Here is a 22788-nt window from a genome sequence, read left to right on the forward strand (position 1 = left end):
GATCCATGTCCACCAGTAGGGGTCAGGCTTTGTATAAATAAAGACACATGGGCACTAAAACAAATCTGTAGACTATGAGTAAGGCTTATGCCGAAATGCGTCAATCTCGTTTGGCTTACTCCATATTCTTTAAATCTTTGTATATTCAATTTTTTTTAAAGTTATTTTGTTTAACCTTTGTATTTAAGTTATATGCTTACAGTGGATCTGTAGTTGCATTTGATTCTTATAAAGGATTTATTAGTGTAACGTACATACTTGTGATGTCATTTTATGACAAAAAAATACAGACACTTTAATTCCATTCAGCATCATGTAAGATGCTTCATAAATACAGTTTATTTCAACTTAGTAAATACCTCTTGACTCATTTGTGACCTACTTATTTTATTAAAATCATACACTTTTATACATCTTTAACATGGCCGGATTATCTCTGGATAATAAGATGTCAACTGGCAAGCAAATTACACCTTACAAACTTCTTGTCTTATCTTTATATTATGCATAATTTCTGCTAGTCATACTCAGTGGGTGTAGAGATAATTATACCAGCTGCAGTGACATTGTAAAATAATCATGGCAGTTTAAAAATGGTAAAGTGTGGTAAAAACTAAAAAAAAAAAACACTTCATGTATCTTTCTGTAATAGGAGGTAAAAACCAGCATTACAATTTCTATAATTTCGATGAGTTGTATCTTATATCCATTGATATCAAGGTATTTACAAGTCTTAGGTTTGACAGTAACTAGGGAGTGTTTTGTATAAGCTGTTTTGTTGTGTAATTCTTTTTCTTTAAGAGAAAGAAGTATTTTTTGAAGATTTTATTGGTATTTTTTTTTTATCACTTCTGGGACGTCAAAAGCTGACACCTATTGTTTTTCAAATGTAACCTTTTCCTACTGCTGAAAAAAAAAGAACTTAAATTTGAAATTCAGGTTTCTATTCTTAGATGGCTGGACGTATTCCCAGTTTAAACCAAAAAAATACGAGAAATAATACTGATCAAAGATGCTTGTTTTCCCCATTATGCTGCAGGTGCACTAAGCGAAACGTTCATTGTCCAGCACAAATGTGTATGAATCACAAAAAACAAATAACTAAAGCCTATCACTACTAACTAACAATGGGTGAATATTTGTATTTGAACGTTTGAATAGTAGAATGGATATTCCCCTTGACATTTATCAATGTAATTATAAAACAATTGTTAAGGTAGGCAAAACCCAAAATTTTATTCTTTTGTAATTCAGATAGATCATATTTTAAACAACTTTTCAATTTATTTCTATCATCAATATTTTCTTCATTCTCTTAGTATGCTTTGTTTAAGTAGCAGCAACACATTACTGGGAGGTGAAAGGTAGCCACCAATCAGCAGCTAGCTCACTGTAGTAAAATGCTGCTCTTGCACCTATCTAGATATTCTTTTCAACAAAGGATGCCAAAAGAATAAAGCAAATTAGATAACCAAAGTAAATTGGAAATGTATTTAACATAATATGCACTACCTGAATAGCAAATGTTTAATTTTAACTTTACTTCCCCTTTAAAAAGACATGGAAGTCAAAAGGAAAATGTTATAATTCAGATACAGGGCAGATTTTTTTTTAATTTTTTTTTTTTTACTTTAAACCAAAAACTTTACTCCTGTCTATTGGTCTTCTTGATTGAAACGTATCTATTTTTCATGACAGCATACTGAGGTAGGAACAGGAGCATGCACTACATTTATGTATGTAGCATTGTTGCAAACTCAACTGCCATATAGTGTTGAAGACATGTGCGCATTCCTAAGCCTAAACAGTATGCTCTTGTGGAAGAAAACAATGGCAATATATTTCATCTCAATAAGTGCAGATGTGCTAGCATCGTTTGTTTATACTGGGACTTGAATTCCAGGTGACCTCCTAAACATAATTGGAAATATAACTTGTATTTTCTATATTAAATATCTTAGTTGCCACTTATTTTAGGTGCCAGATTACAAGGGGCATACTATTTAGCAGTCCCACTTGAGTGTAAACTTTGTTAGAAGTAATATTTTTGCGTGCTAACTTCCGAACTTCGGAAATCGTGACCATATTAACATATTCTCCCCATAGACAGAAATTGAGAGAGCAGAAGAAAAAAACCTAATACCTATCACTCGAGAGCTAACCCAAAAGGAGTTCACACAGAACAATTTTATTGTTATTGTAAATACATGTTTATATATATATATATATATATATATATACAGTATATATATATATATATATATATATATATATACAGTATATATATATATATATATATATACCCATACCTGTAAATCTGTTCCTATAAAATATCTATTTTACATTAACATTATCATATATATATATATATATATATATATATATATATATATATATATATATATATATATTTAATAAAAAAAAAGTCTTTTTCTGTGTGAATATAGGAATTTATTAATATACTTCAATTCCGTTCCCCTATTTCTCCCAGTAGGCAGCACCTCCAAATGTGGGGTATCCCTAGGTGCCTCATCAAATTACCGGCAACATACTAAGGGCTAGATTACAAGCAGAGCGCTAAATTATTGAGGAAGCACTATTTTTTACCATAAATTACAAGTGGATAGTTATTGATACCACAGATTAGATATCTAGTTAATTTTCTAAAAGTGCCTCAAATGCCCTCAAAATATAGGGCATTGTAGTTTTAATTAAAAATAAAATAGCATGTATTTATTTCTTTACTAAAAACAACTGCACTAGGCCATTTTGGGATTTTAAAGTTGGTGGGTGTGGGGTGTTAGAAAAAAAATGCACTGAAAAGTGCCTTTACATGGTCTATGGGAACTGTGTGTCCGCATAGACTGCAATGTTATGTGATCAGAATACTTTAGAAACACTTGCAAAATTATTTACCTACAAAAATCTCCAGAGACTTTCATGGTGAATGTTTTAGAACAATCATTAGATTGTGGTTTGACCCCTAAATAAGCAATAATAAAATGCTCTAACTCGTTTTGTTCTTTTACTACCTTTGTGCATTAGGATAATATATACCAAGGCCTTTTATGTCATTAAACATCTAAGATAAACTGTACCTAGCTGTAACTTGAACCAAAACTTGTTCACCAATGTATGTGAGAAATATATTAAAATATCATAAGTTGCAGCACTTGTATTGCAGGGAAGTTATTAGGTAATCCCCAAATTTCCTGGTCGACACATATCTAAAAATGACCAGAGTACTGTAATGTGCATGAAAATAGACACAGCCGACAAATATAAAATCTGAAATGTTTCAGCATTAACCTTTGTCAAATTAGTAGCAGTGGCCCCTGTCTGTCACTAAGCAATAAACCCCTAAAGACTGAGTTCTGCATAAACATAAGCTTGGTTCATAAAATAGATTATTTGTGGTGACAATACCATTTTCTATCTATCTATCTATCTCTCTATTAATCATCTTTCTCTTTATCTATCTATCTGTCTATTAATCATCTTTCATTTTATCTATCTATCTTTCTATCTATCTATCTATCATCTATCTATCTATCATATATCTACATATCCTCTTTCTCTTTATCTATCACATATCGATTTATAATCTTTCTCTTTATCTATCTATCCATCTATCTCTCTCACTATCTGTCGATACATTAATATATACTGTAAATACACAAATTCTTGCATACTCATTAACACAAAGTTAATAATCTATCTATCTATCTATCTATCTATCTACAGATACATTTATATATACTGTAAATACACAAATTATTGCATCCTCATTCACACAAAGTTAATCATCTTTCTCTTTATCTATCTATCTATCTATCTATCATCTATCTATCCAGTGGAGGCTCCTCTATATGAGCACATGAGCACGTGAACCTCCTGATGAAAAAAAATTCAAATTCAATTTTTAAACTTTTTTTGCTGACTAAATAAAAAAAATTCCTCCAGGTTCCACTGCAGTTTTGTCTAAAAAACAAAAATTGCCGTTTTTAATTCTTTAGACTGAAAGTGGAATGGGCTTTTGCCTATCCTTCTATCTATCGCACATGCTGTGCAGTGCGATAGATAGAAGTATAGGCAAAAGCCCTTTCCACTTTCAGCCTGTAGTTGCTTCAGTGCCGCCCACAACCCAGCCCATAGCCTTGCTAACCGCACAGCTTTCAGTATGCGAGTGAGAGTCAGCTGTCATGTGACACTTGCACACTACAAGCTGTGTGTGTGGGAGGAGGAGCATCGTGGGCTTCTGTTCAGACTTCAGATAGTGAGGAGGTGCAGAGCAGAGAAGTTGCTGTAACAGTTAGCTCCTGTTAGGTGAAGCATCCAATAACCGGTAAACTGTCTGCAGCAATGTATAGAGGTTGCAGACTCAGTCTCAGGCAGAGAGAATGTGGGGGGAGGGGATTGCAGATCGTGTACAGAGGTTGCATCATTACACTGAGTCTGTATTATTTACATAGGGCTTTTTTTCAGGCAGAATACAAACTTTTCAAATCCTGTCAGAGCAGCCACTGCACGATCTGCAATCCCCTCCCCCCACATTCTCTCTGCCTGAGACTGAGCTATGCTGAAACACAGACTGAAGGGAGTGAAAGCAAAGAACAGAGGTAAGGGGAGCCAGGGGTTTGCTAGACCTAATTACATTATTTATGTTATCAGTTGAAACTTCTCTAAAGTGCCAGCCTGGGCAAGAGTTGTCAGCCTCCCTCTCTGCAGCTTACAAAGTTTCACAGTCTATTCAGTTTATTTAACCCATTTGCTATTACATGTTATGAGCAAACTTACATTTTCTCATAACTTGTAGGAGCAAATGTCAGGTAACATTTGTGTGTAAAAATGTGAGTCATACAGCTTCCTAATCGCAATATATATATACCATATTGTTCCGAGTATAGGCCGCTCCTGAATATAAACCGCACCCTAAAAGTTTGGTGCCATTTTAAAGAAATTACATTTTAACTCTTAGCCTCCCTCTCTGACATAAGTTTCCTTACCCTCCCCCCTCACACATCCCTCACACACACACATCCCCCTCATAACCCTCACAGGCTGCCTCCTTCCCTCACACAGTGCCCACTACTCACCATATTAACTACCTACATTACACACAAGCCTCCCCTCAGCCATCCCCATACTCTTAGCCCTCTTCTTCCTCACACAACCCCCTCCTCCCCAATCCTGACTCACCCTCCTGTCACAGTTTATAACTCACAGCAGCTCTTACAAAAAAAAAATATTTCCTAGTTGGTGTGCAAGATAACCATATACAGAATATGTGTATCCCAAATAGGGACTCAATGAGTGATTCACCCTGTCTATGCCGCTTCTTAGCATGTCCGTTCCTCAGTAGTACAGTTGTCAACTCCTCCATCAAGTGCCACTACGTATAGCACCTACCCCAGATAGCTCTTAACCAGGAATAACACTTGCCTTAGTTCCCTGCTCCTGGTGATTAATCAGTACGGTCCTTGCTCCATCTGACCAGGGCAAGTCTCCTCGTTTCTTCCAGGAACAGGTGATCAGGAACAGCGTCTAACGTCACTAGCACTCCACACATTCAAACAGGAAGTTGCTGTGTGTTTTCCCAAACCCCTCCCTGTAACAACAGCGATTCCGTCCCAACCCCGACCACACCATTCAAGGTAGAATCCCGATTATAGGCCGCACCTCTGATTTCAAGTCTTACATATGGGGAAAAAAGTGCGGCCTATACTCGGAACAATACGGTATATACTGGGTACAAGAGTCCTGTCACTGGGACAGTATAAGGACTATATATATATATATATATATATATATATATATAAAAGTATATATAAAGTCCTTATACTGCCCCAGTGATAGGTCTCTTGTACCCAGTATGTGTATATATATAAAGTATGATTATATATATATACAAGGTAACTGCAGGGTGTATGTGGTGCGCTTGTCTTTCAATATACACAGGTTAGTTATGTACATACCTCACACACAGACTTTTAACAACACACAGTAATACACATCATATACTGCCCTCACCCTATGTTAAGGTAACTGGCAGGGTGTGTATGTATGTATATATACACCCACACACACATTAAAAATGGAAAAGACATCTGATGGGCGGGGCTAGTGCTCCACTATCTTCAAAAGTCACCATCCGCCACGGTATCTATCTATCTATCTATCTATCTATCTATCTATCTATCTATCTATCTACAGATACATTTATATATACTGTAAATACACAAACTCTTGCATACACATTCACACAAAGTCACAATAGTTATTGATAAGGTATTTGTGCACTAAAAAATGACAGCTAATATTTTAGTTTTATTTGTTATATAAATATGAAGTAATTTCTGTTTTTTCAAAAACCCAGATTACATAACATCCATGAGATGGTAGTGTATTAGTATCTATCTATCTATCTATCTATCTATCTATCTATCTATCTATCTATCTATCTATTTATCAATAGTCATTGATAAGGTATTTGTGCATTAAAAAATGACAGAAAAGATTTTAGCTTTAAACACTATGTTATAAAAAATCTTGAGTAATTTCTCAAAAATGCAGATGACATAACATCTGTGAGAGGATAGTGTATTGGTATCACCTGGGTAGTCTGCATTAACATTAATCTATATGTTGTGAAGTAACACTGGGTTATTTGTATAACAAGAGCGGATATACATTAGTGTGAAAATAGCTTGCACTGTAACTATAGGCTTTTAGCAAAGAGTAATTTCTGTATTTTTCTACAAATGTGCTGGGTAATTCCACCAAGATTTGAAAGAGAAAGCATACATTGAATCATGTGCATTTATGCAGGTAAAGGATAAGTTAAAAATATTTTAAGTATGAATGTTTAAAAATTAATCAGTTATATAAATTATAATCATGCAATGAGAACATACTAAGTTTTATAAATAGATACCAGAATGGAAGATACATCTAGAGACCTTTGTACTGTTTAATGTGCATACAATATGTATGCACATTCTTCCTAAGTGTCCTGATTGTTTTTTTGTTTTTTTAATGGAATTAATTCTTCTCCTTAGATCCAACATCAACCAACTCGTTGGCCACCTATGAATATGTAAGTTCAGCTACATATAGGACCCCATTTATTAAACTGTCAACCACCTGTTCAGGTTTCGTACATGTACATGTTGTACAATTTATAATTCAAAGTTATCAAACTCAAATCCACACAGAAATCAAACTTTTATTTGGGTTACCAAACTGAACCCCAAGCGTGGTTTGTGATTGATGCATCCAAATAAACTTTCTTGTAAGTCTGGCATTGTTCACCTTACATCTTGACAGTTTTTTTTAATTTTTTGATTGAGTGTAATTGAATCACAAACTGTTAAATATCATAATTAGAAGAAGATAGAAATATAAATATAAATTCAATTTGAATGAATTCTCACCAAAGACAGGGAATTCATCACTTTGTTATAAGAAACTGAAAAAAAAATATTTTCCTAAAAAATATTTTTAAAGAAACAGTGCACATAAAAAATGATCACTTTAAAAACTGAGGCTCCTTAAAAAAAAAACAAAAAAAAAACAGACCACCATATCCTATACAAGGGACCATATAATCTAAGGAGATTAGATAGGGGTCTTATGAATAAATGGGAACCGTACATATCTTTAAAGACCATTTGCACAATAACTTTTAGTGTTATGTTAATAGTAAGTGTTAGTATAGTCCTTCATGGATTTAGACAGTTAGTTAGAGTTGCAACTCGCTACACCTGCTGTTTCACCAAATAGAAAATGAATTGCAAGTGCAGGTGTTGAGAAGAAATCCTTAAAGGGACACTAAACCTAACTTATTTTTTCATGATTTAGATAGAGCCTGCAATTTTATGCAACTTTCTAATTACTCCTATTATCAATTTTTCTTGGTTCTCTTGACATCCTTATGTAAAATGCAGGAATGTAAAGCTTAATAGCCAGCCCATTTTTGGTTGAGAACCTTGGTTATGCTTGCTTATTGGTTTGCTAAATGTAGCCATCAATAAGCAAACACTATCCATGGTGCTGAACCTAAAATGGGCTGACTCCTAAGCTTAACATTCCTGCTTTTTTAAAATAAAGATAGCAAGAGAACAAAGAAAAATTAATAATAGGAATTTTTACCAGGAAATTCTTGGTGTAAGTAAGTGTACTCAATTGAAATTTTTAGTGTTAAGCATGACATACACTTGTATATTTCATACACACTACTATATGCAAGTTATCCCAGGCTTATTAAAGCATATATTAGTTACTCCAAGGGGTTAATTGCAGATCAAGTTAACAACCGTATGTGGGATGCGGATGCATTTAGAGTTCCTTATTCACACTCTAAATCACAAATTGTATCTCAAATGTTCTTTATATGCACTTTGGAAGTTGTGAAAGCCACAGGAATCAACAGACTCAACTGGAATTTCAAATAATATAACCAAAATAAAGAGTCAAACAGATAAAAACCTGCAAAAAATGGCAACGAGGACTATTTTTCTGATAGAGATGGTGCAGGCTGGTGCCAAAAGGGTGTCACTAAAAACAAAACCTAAAGACACAACAAGAGAAATGTATGATCTGAAGTTATCATGTTAATAACACAGTTTGCAAATTCTTAGCCTTTTTACAATACCTTAATAGTATTTCCTTGTTAAGTACATAATAATCAAAGTACCCCAAAAAAATAATACACAAAGAAACAATACTATTTCCACTAAACAAAATAAAGCAAACAACTATATTTATATTTTATAAATAAAAAACTCATAATATTACATTTTAACTAGATGACATTTCCCACCAAACAAGATTTCAAATTTTTGATCCAATCACTATGCTCTTCAAAAGAACATATCTTTTTATTTATATAAACCTGGCTAGATGTGGCTAATAAGGAGTCAAAAAATGCACTGTGTCTGATCCGATCTCTTGAAATCTGTTTATTGATGGCATCAAAAATAGAATCATACGCTGTTGAATCAGTTCTCTGAAATCAGTTCTCTAGATCCAGAACCATTGAAAGAACTCTCTTCTAAGAAAAAATATATCCAGTTGCTTTGTTATTTCTTGGAGATGATCCCCTAAAACCTGCATTTCTTACCTCCAGTCTTAAAATCCCTTTATACAACGGATTTAACTGAATACAGGGACTATGATCATGGCTGAGTTAATAAAGAGATGAAGAAGAGAAATATCCATATCTTACCTATTAGGATCCTTTAAGATTGAAGATAAGAAACACTTCTCTGGGAGATAGTTTTTCAAACCAGCCAATACATATATAAGCTTTATTTATATATATATATATATATATATATATTTTTTTGTGCTACTGATGGCTTGTGGTAGTAGCACTAGCTACAACTTTAACTTTATTTAAATTTAAGCTGTTGTGCAGCTGTCTTTCTGTGGGTCAACAGATTTTCATTTCTAAATGAATTCATAATGACCCCAGAAGTGAATATCAGACAAAACAAAATATATATTTTTTTCATGCTAAAAACTTAATTCAAAAAATGTTTTTTATCAAAAGTTCTATGTTATAGTTTGCTATGAATATAAACATTTTGGTGAAACCACTTACATTGTTTTCAGTTTTATCTGCAACATACATTGATTTTATTTCTCTTCATATAAATCTTATCACAAAGTTGTTTTGTATTATATTTCAGAAATGTATGTACAAGTAAAGATGCCACTATAGGGAAAGAATAAAAAATGCTATTATGTCTCATTGAAATATTTAAAGTAACTTGATCTGTAGCTGTCAAATCTGATGCCATAGCAACACATAACATTGTTTTACATGCACATAGAGGGGATGCTTTGCCTTACATAAAAGTTATAGAAGAGTTGCACTAAATGTAAGGTATTGATTGTTTAGATCTTTTTTTAAATGGATGTTCCTGCCTTGTATAAACTTCCTTTTGTGTTTGTGTGATGTGTTTCCATTATTTGAAAGGTTATGCAAAACTGGGGAATGGGAAATAAAGTGATTATCTATCTTTTTAAACAAAAATTCTGGTGTAGACTGTCCCTTTTAATTTGACTGATGTGATGCTGTAGAATAACATAACAAAAATGTCTTGTAATTACAAGGTATCTCTTTAAAGGGATTCAGATAGAGAATACAAATTTAAACAACATTACAATTTACTTCTATTATTTATTTTGCTTCATTTTTTAGATATCCTTAGTTGAAGAAAAAGCAATGCACATGGGTGAGCCAATCACATGAGGCTTCTATGTGCAGAAACCAATCAGCAGCTACTGAGCCTATCTAGATATGCTTTTCAGCAAAGAATATCAAGAGAATAAAACAAATTAGATAATGGAATGAAATTAGAAAGTTGTTTAAAATGGCATGCTCTTTCTAAATCATTAAAGAAAAAATGTGGGTTTCATGTCCCTTTAAGTGCTGTGGGAGATGTCCCTTGAAATTAGTTCTTTTTGTAAATAAAGTTTTTTTGTTCTTAAAAAAAACACATTTAAATAAAGTTTATTTCGTATGCATGATGGAAATAAAGAAACTGTAATATACATTAATTAAAATATAATATCACAGACAGCATCATGAGCTCCACCATATTTTAAAAATGTTGGTTCACTGGCATCAAATGTTTGACTTAATTGGGTGCTTGTTTGGTTTCATTTTACAATTGGACTATGACAGATCTTATAATGTGCTTTCTTAGTGTTATTTAAAGATTACAAAACACAGTACATCTTCAATTGCAAAGTACACCCAGAAAAATATATACAGTATGTATTTATTTTTGTGATTTATTTATTATATACATTGCACAATAATCTTAATAAAAAAATAATAAAAAGAGAGTGATACATTTTTCCTGATGGCAAACGTGGTTAACACTTTTTTTGACAAAGCGGCCCAAACTTATTTCCTGTTAGAACTCTCTGGTACTTAGGGGGTTAAAGGGAAACTGAACCCAAATTTTTTGTTTTGTGATTCAGATAGCGCATGGAATTTTAAGCAACTTTCTTATTTACTCCTATTATCAAATGTTCTTTATTCTCTTGGTATCTTTATTTAAAATGCAAGAATGTAAGTGTAGATGCCGGCCCATTTTTGGTGAACAACCTGGTTTGTCCTTGCTGATTGTTGGATACATTCATCCACCAATTAAAAAGTGCTGTCCAGAGTACTCAACCAAAAAAAACACAAAAAAAACGCTTAGCTGCCTTCTTTTTTATATAAAGATAGCAAGAGAACGAAGAAATATTGCTAATAGTAGTACATTAGAAAGTTGCTTAAAATTGCATGATCTATCTGAATCATGAAAGAAAAAAAATTGGGTTCAGTGTCCCTTTAAGATTAATAAAAAGATTGATGCCTAAATACAGCTAAGAATCTGTAAGTTATTATATTAAACATGCTTCAGCATTTGCCGCCATGAAATGGTTCACAGTGGCAGATGTCCTTGAGGCCCTTTATTACTGCTCACCTGTCTGCCAAATTATATTATAGCAACACTGTGCGGTGTCCAACGCATGCAGTGTAACAAATGCCCACCGCAAGCCATTTGCAGCACTAGGACATTGTGATGCATGAAGGAAATGTTTCCAGCCGTGTTAACATACAGGGTTTGCAAGTCTTTTTTTTTTTTTTTTTTTAACCAATTGTAAAATATATGTAACCCCTTCACTGCTGGAACTTTCAGAGAACAACTTGCACAAAATACAGGATCATTTTTAACATTTTTGCTATCAATCCATTTAAACAGAAATAGAGCCTTGCATTTTTCTATTTACCTGTCAAAACTATAGTATAAAGGTATTGATCTATACAATTTTGTTATATTTAATGCCATCATTTCACCACCAAATGAGATCATATAAAAAATAGTTAAGTTTTTCACAATATTTGGGTTTCTCACTAAAATTATTTACATACTTCTTGTGCAATCATGGCACAAATGGTTGTAAAAGCTTCTCTGGGATCCCCTTTGTTCAGAAATAGCAGACATATATAGATTTGCCATTGCTTTTTGGTAATTAGCAGGTTGCTAACTGCAGCTGTGCACTACACTTATTTTAATCCCAGCAGTGAAGGGGTTAATCAGGTAGCTTGTAAGGTTAACTTTATCCTCCCATCTGACAATTCCCAAACCCCTATCCTTCCCAAAAAGCTCTCTTCCCTCCCTTACCATCCCCCCTGCCAATATGAAAATGTAATATATATTTTCTGTAGTGTAGGATCTTCTCTTACCCTCCAACCTCCCTGATCCCTCCAAAACTGCTCTCTAACCCTCATTCCCAGCTAGTGTCCACTATCTTAGGTACTGGCAGCTATCTGCCACCAGTACCTATAGAACACTTTTTTTATTAAATATTATTTATTTATTTTAAATTTTCTGTACAGAGTAATTTGACAGTAGAGGGCCCTCTAGTGGGCCTGTAGCAACATTAAGGGATAACCAACTTGAAGTCTGGAGTGTTCTAAATTGTCTTTTTTACATTGTAGCAAGTTGGGAGGTGGGTGTTTGTGCTTACCTTTATAGGGCCTTGCAACAGTGCCTCTTCCTGTTCCAGACTTCAAGGATACATTTTCTGCGCAGAGTTTATGGGGGTTTAAAGCTGGTAAAAGATGGATAGAGCTAGAAGAAAGTCTGTGCCACCAAAGAGATATTGTGAAGTAGTAGAGGTGGTGTCCAGGAAGAAGGGACCTGCCGGAGATAGAGGAGATCAGAGCAATGATGATGAGGTACCCCCCACACCCCAAAATAACCCCCCAAAGAAGTCATTTAATAGAGGAAGGAAGGTTGAGAAGAGGGAGTTGGGCCCTGAAGGGAATGAGAGGGATAGTTCATCAGGGCAGGGTACACTCGATAGTACAGAGGAGAAGCAGGGATGGGGCCTAGTTCGGGACTTTCATCCCCATATCACGCCCCTATTACCCAAACTTTAGGAGCTCAACAGATCTTCCCTCCTACTCAGGGCGCTAGTTGCCCGGGACCTGCACCTGCCAGCCAGGATGCATTAACAATTCAAATGGGGCCTGAAGGGGGGGCTGTGGTGCAGCTGCTGCCCGCTTTGCCCCTGGCAGTCATGGCTGCTGTCCTAGCCCTTGCCCAGTCTTTGGCCATGGTGATACGCCCGGAGGGGATTGTGGAGGGCTGGGATGGCTCCAGGGCTGGGGGCGGGTGCCACAGTTTGTTACAGCCTTCTTCCCCGGCAGGCCCGTCATCGGCATTAGGCCACGCCCCCTCACATGATGCGTCTAGCGCAACTTCTCCATCTGACTCATTGAGTGGAGAGGAGCACGGCCATCACAGGAGAAGGAGCAGATCACGCAGCAGGGATGACCCTCATGACCGGAGTACTCCAGGTAAGTTGGGGAGTCTCCGGGTCACAGATGGAGTCTCGGGGGGTAAAGTCAGCTCAAGTAGGGTGCACTATCAGCTGGATAGTGGTGTGTCTCACAGGGGGAAAGGCACTTGCGGTGATGGAGTAGTAAGGCCAGTGGTGCGTGATTGCACTGTATGAGGGTCTGGTTGTTTCTCATGGTGGATGGTCACAAGGGATTATGGCTGATGGGAATGAGAGTGTGATATTGCATATTGTGACAGGGGATAATGAGCACATGGGCCCAAGGGCCACAAGGGCAGGGGAAACACTGCAGGGGCCTGAGTATTTGGTGTTAAGGAACAGTGGTATGAATGGTACGCAGGGGAGTTCGATTGTGCATGGTGTGCAAGGGAGACATTCTGGTATTAGGCCACAGGCTCCCACTGGGTTGTACGCGCATGCCCAGGATGGAGGGGGGTGAATGAGAAAATTATTAGAAGAGCTGTAGCTGCAGCGCTAGGTATGAGAGACTGTGTGGGAAAAGGAGCAGGGAGTGGGGGCTGCCTCATTCTTGACCCAGAGTACTCCCCAGAATGCTTTATCTTCACAAGTTAACGCAGGCAGATCATCAGGCATGGATACGGAGGTGTCTAGGGCATTGGTAGTCACTGGGCCTAGCAGAAAAGTGATTAAAGATCCTGCAGTGGCAACACATACAGAGAAAGCAGGAACTCAGGACAAGGCGGCTGCTAGCAGTGAGTACTGCATTCCAAGCATCATACACGCTGACATGGGTTCATCTACTACTGACTCAGGTTCTGATAGCGGGGAGGATCTTTGGCTTGTGGGTAAAGGTCAGCAGCAGATGTTTAGATGGATTAAGAAAATGACAGCAGCAAAGTCTAAAGCTAAAGCCAGTGTCACAGGGTTGGCAGAGGTGCCATCAGGGGCTATGCCTGAAGGGAGTGTAGGACATGCACAGGGTCAGATGGTGGCTAGGAAAGTAGCAGCCCAAGGGGATACTTACCCTTGCCTAGTACATTCATTATATGGGTACCTTAAGTCCAAAATATTGAAGAAGGTACACAAAGGGCACTATATGAACATTTTTGAGCTGTCTCTAGATGAGTATAGGGCAAAGGGAAAGGCAGTAGACAGCACTGGTCTAAAGAAAAATAACGCAGGCCGGAGACTTATGAGGAGTGGCAGAAATGCTTTTGAGTACTAGCCATTTGCTATGTGGACAAATGGCCTCTGCAAGACCACAATCTATTTAAAATATCAGGATACTATCGATGATATACAGGCCTTCCACAGAAAAAGGGCGAGTAACCCATTGCTACATTTTTGGACACAAGACATGCACTTGTGGTCAAAATTAGGGCTGGAGTGGGCTACATGCCCTCCGGTAACCGTTCGCCCCGGAACTTTGTGTCTCGACAAAAGAAGCGTGGCAGGGAGTGTTGGAAGTACCAGGATAGGCAATGTGACAGAGGAACTAGCTGTTCCTTTCGGCACATGTGTAAATACTACAGCGGTCCCCACCCAGGGATTGAATGCAGTAAGTGGAGGGAACAAGGGGCAGAGAAGTCTATCTCCAAGATTGGTGCTGGTGTCAAGAGCACCAACTCCACTTAGGTCAGCTGCAATGGCGCCCTGGCTGGTGCATTACCCTGATCAGGTAGCTGCAGAGTTGCTGAGATCAGGGTTGGCCGGGGGCTTTAGGATACCGGTGATCGGTCCGGTGGAGGTGTCTACTATTCACCTAAATTTAAAATCAGCATATGAATTCCCACAAGTGGTTAGGAACAAATTGTCAAAAGAAATAGATTTGGGTAGGGTTGCAGGCCCATTTCATGGCCCTCCTTTCCCAGACATGGTAATCTCGCCCTTGGGAGTAGTACCAAAAAAGGAATTGGGGAAGTTTAGGTTGATACATCATTTTTCATCCAAACAAAGCACAGAAAGAGGTGCACTCGTATTCCAGCAATCATAGTAGAAATTTTATTGCAGAGTAAAAACTTCCTTCGCAAGGAAGGATACAAAGGTAGAGTTCAAGTGGCGATGTGAGTGATGTGAACTCCACTCCAGGGACTGACTGCTGACATGTTTTGGCTCCAAAGGCCGTAATCGTAGTTGTAGTCTCAGGTTACCATCAGCCATTTATGCCTATTAGTGCATACTGATTGGTTAAAACAAAAAAACTTTACCTGTAGTGGAGCACACACACACCCCCACTATTGCCATATTTACAACCGTATGAAACACAAATCATACAAATGGCATTAACTCACATAATCAAAATTCAGAATATATGCAAATTGTCAGCTGATGTATACAAAAGGAACTTGCAGAACCTGTTTCCAAGATATGGGGAAATTAAACCAAAAGGGACCATTAACACTTGAAAACCTGTTAAACAGTTCACTCCATGGATAAGTGTAATGTAAACCCTATGTGCTTAAGTCCCCTACTTCGGTGTATCTAACACACATAATAAACCTATTAAACCTATTAAACAAAGTACTGATACAAATTATGCATTCAGATTTGACATGACATGTAGAACCACAAAAAATACACAATATGATATATTAAAATAACATATGTTAAATACAAGTCAAAGAGTTGCTCTAAACTGTAATATATCTAAAAATAGCACAGAATATTTGCCTCCTATTGTTGTGATAAAAATTCACTCTTTATTGGAGGCAAATATAAATCAGTAGCATTAAATAAGTGTTAAGCTTACACATAATTCTACAGGTGAATATCTCAATATACCAATATACCATATGTCTGTTGTCCATATACAAGACTTGTATGAGGAACAATAAGAACCAAAATTATAAACATTCTTAATATTGGATACACAGACCCAGGACCACTACTCCCAGAAATTGATCAAATCATATTCAGAGTTTAGTCCATCAGGAACTCTAGTCCTGAGCCTGTGTATCCAATAGACCTCTCTCTTAGCCAATGATCTATCTCTATCACCACCTCTTTCTTTACATTTGACCAATTCAATAATGGTCCATCTAAGGGAGTTGGCACTTTTATTGTGTGACAACTTAAAATGTGGTACCAAAGGTGTTGTCAGTTTTCCAGCTTTTATATTGGAAATATGCTCCCTGATTCTATCACGAGTCTCTCTTGTCGTGAGACCTATGTATTGAATTCCGCATTCAATACAGGTAAGGAGATAGACAACGTAACTTGTCCTACAATTAAGACATGAAAAATGTCTAAATGATTCTCCGGTAGCAGTGCTCACAAAGCCCTCCCCTTGTTGTAAATATTTGCATGCTATGCATTGCGAATAGTTACACTTGTAGGTCCCTTTGAATCTGAGCCAGGATGATTTTTCAGCTGTGTTGTCATTTTTCATTCTTCATACCTGAAAGGGTCGTCAGTTAATGACGCAATTGATCTGGAACTAAGCTTGGTGCACTACCAATCAATGACAATGCATTGGCAATAGTGAGAGTAAGGGTCTGGGGGCATTGATGGCAAAGTTGGATATAGAATCAGCTTTCCGGCTTCTGCCCCTTCATCCATCTTCCTTTCGGGTTATGGGTCTGAAGTTTGAGGGGGCATACTACGTAGACAGATGTTTACCGATGGGATGCTCCTTATTGGGTTCACTGTTCGAGTGTTTCAGCTCATTTCTACACTGGGTGGTGCAGAAGGTGTCTGGGGTGGGGCTATGACCCACTACCTGGACGGCATCCTGCTAGTGGAGAGAGCAGGTTCCACAGAGTGTGACAAGTTAATGAGGGTAATGTAGGACATGATGGCCGAATTTGGAGTGCCACTTGCGGATGATAACACACAAGGGACATGCACTTGTCTCACCATTTTAGGTATAGAGATAGACACATTACAGTCAGTGTGCAGGTTATGATGGGACAAGGTCGACCGCCTCTTACAGGTGGTTCAAAAGTGGTTAGAGACAATTTGGTTTCCATTAAGTAGCTTTAGTCTTTACTGGGCCTACTTAATGTCGCTGGGAGGGCCATACCTATGGGAAGAGTCTTTAACCTTCATTTAGAGAGTCAGCTGAAGTGGCCCAGGGGTCGCAGGAAGTGGGTCAAGGTCACCGCAGAGATGACGGAAGACTTGGGAGTGTGGGAAAGATTTCTGGTCCACTTTAATGGGATCTGTATTTGGAGGTTGGTTCCCATATCAAGCCAGTTGTTGCATCTATTCATATATGCTGTGGTGGTTCTGGTTAAGGGGCATACCTAAATGGAGAATGGAACGCAGCTCCCTGGCCTAAGGAATAAGTAGCCACAGACCTGAATAAGAATCTGATGCTGCTGGAGCTCTTCCCAATCGTAGTTGCCTTAAAGATTTGGGGGCATATACTAGAGAACAGGTCAGTAGTTTTCTGGATGGTAATATGAGTGTGGTTTACTCCATAAACAGATTATCCACGTCCTCTCCATTGGTAGTGACATACCTAAGACAGTTAGTGCTATGCTGCTTGAAGCTTAACATTTTCTTTACCACCAGACATGTCCCGGGGGTACAAAACGTGATTGCTGATGCACTCTCTTGATTTAATTGGGGGCAGTTTAGGAGGGTAGTGCTCAAGGCAGCTGCAAATGGATTAACGTGCCCTCCATTTCTTTGACAGCTGGCACAGGATGGAAATCCGTTCTCCCCTTAGTAGAGGCATCATTGGTGCCTAAGACATGGAAAACATACCTGAGCCATTGGAGAGAATGGGAGACATTCTGTCACCAGAAGGGGTTTGATGTGCATCGAGCCTCTCAGGTGCTTGATTGGTTGGTGTGCTTGATGCAGGAGGGGATTTCTAGATTGGGAGTGGGGAGTAGGCTATCTTCGATAGCTTTCTTTAACAAAGCATTAGGAAATACTGATCACTCTAAATCGTTTCTGGTTCAACAGATCTTGAAGGGTTGGGGTAGGCTGGACCCTTGCCCTAAAAACCAGAGAGAGATGATAACACCGCTTCGCCTGAGGCAGCTGGTGCTGGAACTGAGGACAGTTTGTTACTCTGAGTACGAGGTTTTACTCTTCCGTATAGCATTTGCCTTAGCTTTTGCGGGGGCATTGCGATTAGAGGAATTAGTGGCTTCCTCCAGAGCTGAGGGCTTAGGAGGGATCCAACTGGGGCACATAAGGACATCGGAAGAGGGGCTCTTTCTGTTAGTACCTCGGTCCAAAATGGATCAAGAAAGTAAAGAGGCATGGTTGTCCTTGGTCAGGCATGAATTCCCAGAATGCTGCCAGGTGCTACGCATTGAGGAATTTGGTAAGGTTAGGCTGGCTTGTTGCCAGCAATTCCTCGTACATGATGATTTAGCTCATTGTCTGTATTTCAGTTCTGCAAGGTTCTTGCAAGAACAGCGAAAAACCTGGGGTTGGATCAGTCTAGAATAGCGCCACACTCATTTCGCATAGGGGCTACCACTAATGCGGTGGCAAAGGGGTCTTCAACAACAGACATCAAGCGCATAGGGCGCTAGAAGTCAGGGAGCTACAAAACTTACATCAGGCCTTTGCCCAATGCAAAAAAAAAGAAAAGATTTTGTAGTTGCTAATTTATGTTGAGTTTATAAGGTTTAGACTCTTAAAGGGGGGGGGCAGTTGGAGACTGCCAACGTAGTCATGGAACTTGGGATAATGCTGTTTACTCATGTTTTGCCAGATGTGTTAGGTGAGAATTCCCCTCCAGTTCTGGTGTGGATAATAGTGCATTCATTTATCCACTGGGCATCCATCGGGGCGCTGCGCTCCCCAGAAGGTCAGCAGCTTGGATTTGCAATGTCCAGGGCCAACTTTCGATGGTTGGGTCGTAGGCGATTGACATGGGAGGAATTACCAGCCCTTCTACAAGATGCACACAGGAGGTGGGGGCAGCCTCACATTATTGTGTTGCATGTAGGGGGGATGACATGGGATCAGTACCAGCTTTGGTTCTCATTAGGAGAATGGTGGCTGATATAAAGTGGGTACATGTTTGGCTCCGTGATGAGAGGATAGGATGGTCCAATGTGGTTGCACGGCTGCACTGGCAATACATAGCAACCCAGAGGGCGGCTTATAACATCCTATAGAAGGTTAACAGGGAGGTGGGAAGTGCGGTCAGGGTCCTGGGTGGCTTTGTTATCAGGCACAAACTAATCACGGCCGACAAAAAGGACCTTTATCGCCCTGATGGAGTGCACCTAACAGATGTTGGGTTGGACTTATTCATGAATGACATCAGGAAGGCACTATTATTGATAATTTAAAAAAAAATGGCAAAGACATGCACAATAAAGATGGTTAGCGGTTGTTTAATGACTGTTATATAGTCGCTGTAAAAAAAATTGTTATAATACTGTTTTAGCAAGTTGGTATGGTTAGATTGTATGTTATTTTAAGAGGTACCTGGTTGGTTAAAGGTGGCGGCAAGAGTAAATTTTAGTTATTTCCTCTTGTGGCTGTCGGGCAAGGCCCTGGGAGTGGGCATTGAGAGAGAAGAGTGACAGTCTAGAAAGAGGGAGGGGAGACGCCCACTAGGTGCCAGCCTAGGGGTCCTCTCCCTTATGAATTGCAGACTGAATAGCTCGACACATCACAGTTCTCTCTCTATGCCATTAAGTGTGAAAAGCCGGGTGTTACGCTGCAAACACCGGAGGGGCCTTGTTCATCTGTCGGTAGGGGTTAGGATAGTGTTAGATGCCGCCACCAGTTATGAACAAACTTGATACAAGATTTAGCTATGTTTTGATTAAAGAGTGCCTAATATTGGATAATATTAGCCATAATTTAAATCTGTTTATTGAATAAACGTGACCGTGACCGGTCTTTTCTCCCAACCAAGTTGTTGTGTTTTATTTATTAAAGTTATAGTATTAGAGTACGTATTACATAATAGGGGGTTTATCTCTTATGACTAACTATAACAACTGAGTAATGCAAGTAGGTCAATAAAAAGGCTAATTTTTCACATTGTATGACTAGTTGAGTGCCTATGGCAGAGGGATTCGTTTTTTTAGAGTGAAGCAACTTTATGCACTTAAAAGTTTCATAATTCTATAATAATACTTTGCCAATATGAAAATTGAAGTCAATTTTTTTTTAATATTTTTTTCTCCAGCTGCAGTCTCCACTGTCAAAGCTAACAGTGAGGACCAAAGCGTGCGTTACAGTTTTGGACGTAGGTACTACGTCAACACAGTGCTCTGTGCAAATTTCTTGTGGGGTGCAGGACCCTCCTACTAATGAAATATATGAGGCATATATAAAATTATTTGGGTTGTGGGAATGAGCGCAGCAGAATTCCCAATGCCTAGGTCAGCACTAAAACAAATGTTACCTACAATCTAAAGTGTATGAACAGAAATATAAAATTAAAAAGCTCTTATATGCTATAGTATATTATTGTTGCATAATTGAGTGAATAAAACTGTGTGTTTAACCTCTGGATAGGGATTACACATTTTGTTAAAAGGACATGACATTCATATATTCAATCATTTGAAAATGATGCAGCTTATCTGTAGAAAGCTAACTAGAAACGATCACATGATCATCTTTATGTAAAAAAGGAAGATATTTTACCTTAAATTATCCTTACTTCCTATATCTCAATGTAAAGAGACTTTGAGCATCTGGTCAGGATGCTTATCCTGGGACTAGCAAGTCAACGTGCATCTGTCATGTGCAGACACAGTCACTGTATTTCCCTCCTCAGTGGAAGAAAGTCAGTTTTAGCAAGTTTACTATGATATCTCACAAGATTATGTTGAAATCCCACAAGATCACAGTAAAAAAAAAGTGAACTCAACGCTGATCATGCTAATTGGCTGATTTTCACCAGCCACTAATCACTAGCTACCCTCAGTAGTGCAATACAGCTGGGCATATGTACATATGCTTTTCAACAAAATATGCCAAAAAAGCAACTTTGATAATAGAAATGGATTTTAAAGTGTCTTAAAATTACATGTGCTGCCTGATGATTTAATCATGAATTAAAAAATGTATTTTCCTATCCCTTAAAACAGGGTTCTTTAAACCACAGGTCGCAACCGATTACTGGGTTGCAACATCATGTTTAATGGATCGCGACTAGTGTGTGAGGTGTGTATCTGTTTTATATGAGAGTGTGTATCTTGTATGAGAGTGCGTGTGTTGTGTGTATCTGTGTTATATGAGACTGTGTGTTTTGTATGAGAATGTGTGTGATATATGTGTGTTGTATGAGAGTATATGTGTGTTATTACCTTTTACAACACTTTCAAGTTTGACTACAATCAGGTATAAAGTACGCACACATTTTAGTGACTTTTCCACAAATTACAGGTCTCTTGTTGAATATTACTTACGAAAATTTCTAACCAAGCATAAAAATAGGGTAGCAAAAGGTAAGTGGTATCATGTCACTGAGTTTTGGGGAAAAAATTTAAAGACCCCTGCCTTAAAATATTATTCAAGCATCATCATAGAGGCTTTAAAGAAAGAAAGAAAGAATATTCATACTAAGAAATTTCTGCTGCTCACAAACATCAAAAGATAATTACGCAATAATCTTACATAAGACTAGAAAATTATTTATTATGAAAATGTGACAAATCCATTCAAGCTAATAAACCTGTTTCTTTTACTTTGGTTCTGTTCATTTTTTCTTTCTGTTGATCTGTGAATGTGCTTAAATCAGTCTGACTTCAAAGACATACAGAACAAAGATTTAAGGAAGTATTGAAAAACTGCATGTTCATTCATGCATTTAAACATTTAGGGTCAAATTACAAGTGGAGCGCTATCATTTGCCCAAGGAGAGTCAACGTGATTGTGAGATTGTGGTGTTTTTTACGCTCAAATCCATATTACAAGTGGCGAAATGTTAAAATGACTGCAAATTATTTTGTGTGAACCTGCAGTAATTTACGTTCCCCATATATTCTATTTCTATGGGTAATGTATAGCAGTAATATGCGGTCGTATTACAAGTTGAAAGTACGTGCAATGCAATCGCATTTAAAGCTCAAACTTTTTGCACTAAACTTCACTATGAACCCCGTAAACTGCCAGCCCCCACTTCGCAAACTACCTCTTTGCACTATTATCAGCTAAACCGCCACACACCACACCGCAAAGTAAGCTTCTACACTGTTAACCTCTAAACTTCCAACCCCCAACATTGTAAACTAAACCTCTACACTGTTAACCCCTAAACCACCAGCCCCCACATTACAAACTACATATGTACACTATTAATCCCTAAACCACCACAGCCCACATTGTAATCTAAATCTCAACACTATTAACTCCTAAACCGCCAGCTCCCCCAACACAAGGTTAAAAACTAACATCTAAACCCCCTAACCTAAAAAAAAACTTACCTGTGAAAGTTAAAAAAACCCCTAATCTTACCTTTTAAAATTAAAAAACAACCATTACTATTAAAATAAAAACCTAACATTGCTATTAAAAAAA

This window comes from Bombina bombina, chromosome 9 (genome assembly GCF_027579735.1).
Source record: "Bombina bombina isolate aBomBom1 chromosome 9, aBomBom1.pri, whole genome shotgun sequence".
In the NCBI taxonomy this organism is placed as follows: Eukaryota; Metazoa; Chordata; class Amphibia; order Anura; family Bombinatoridae; genus Bombina; species Bombina bombina.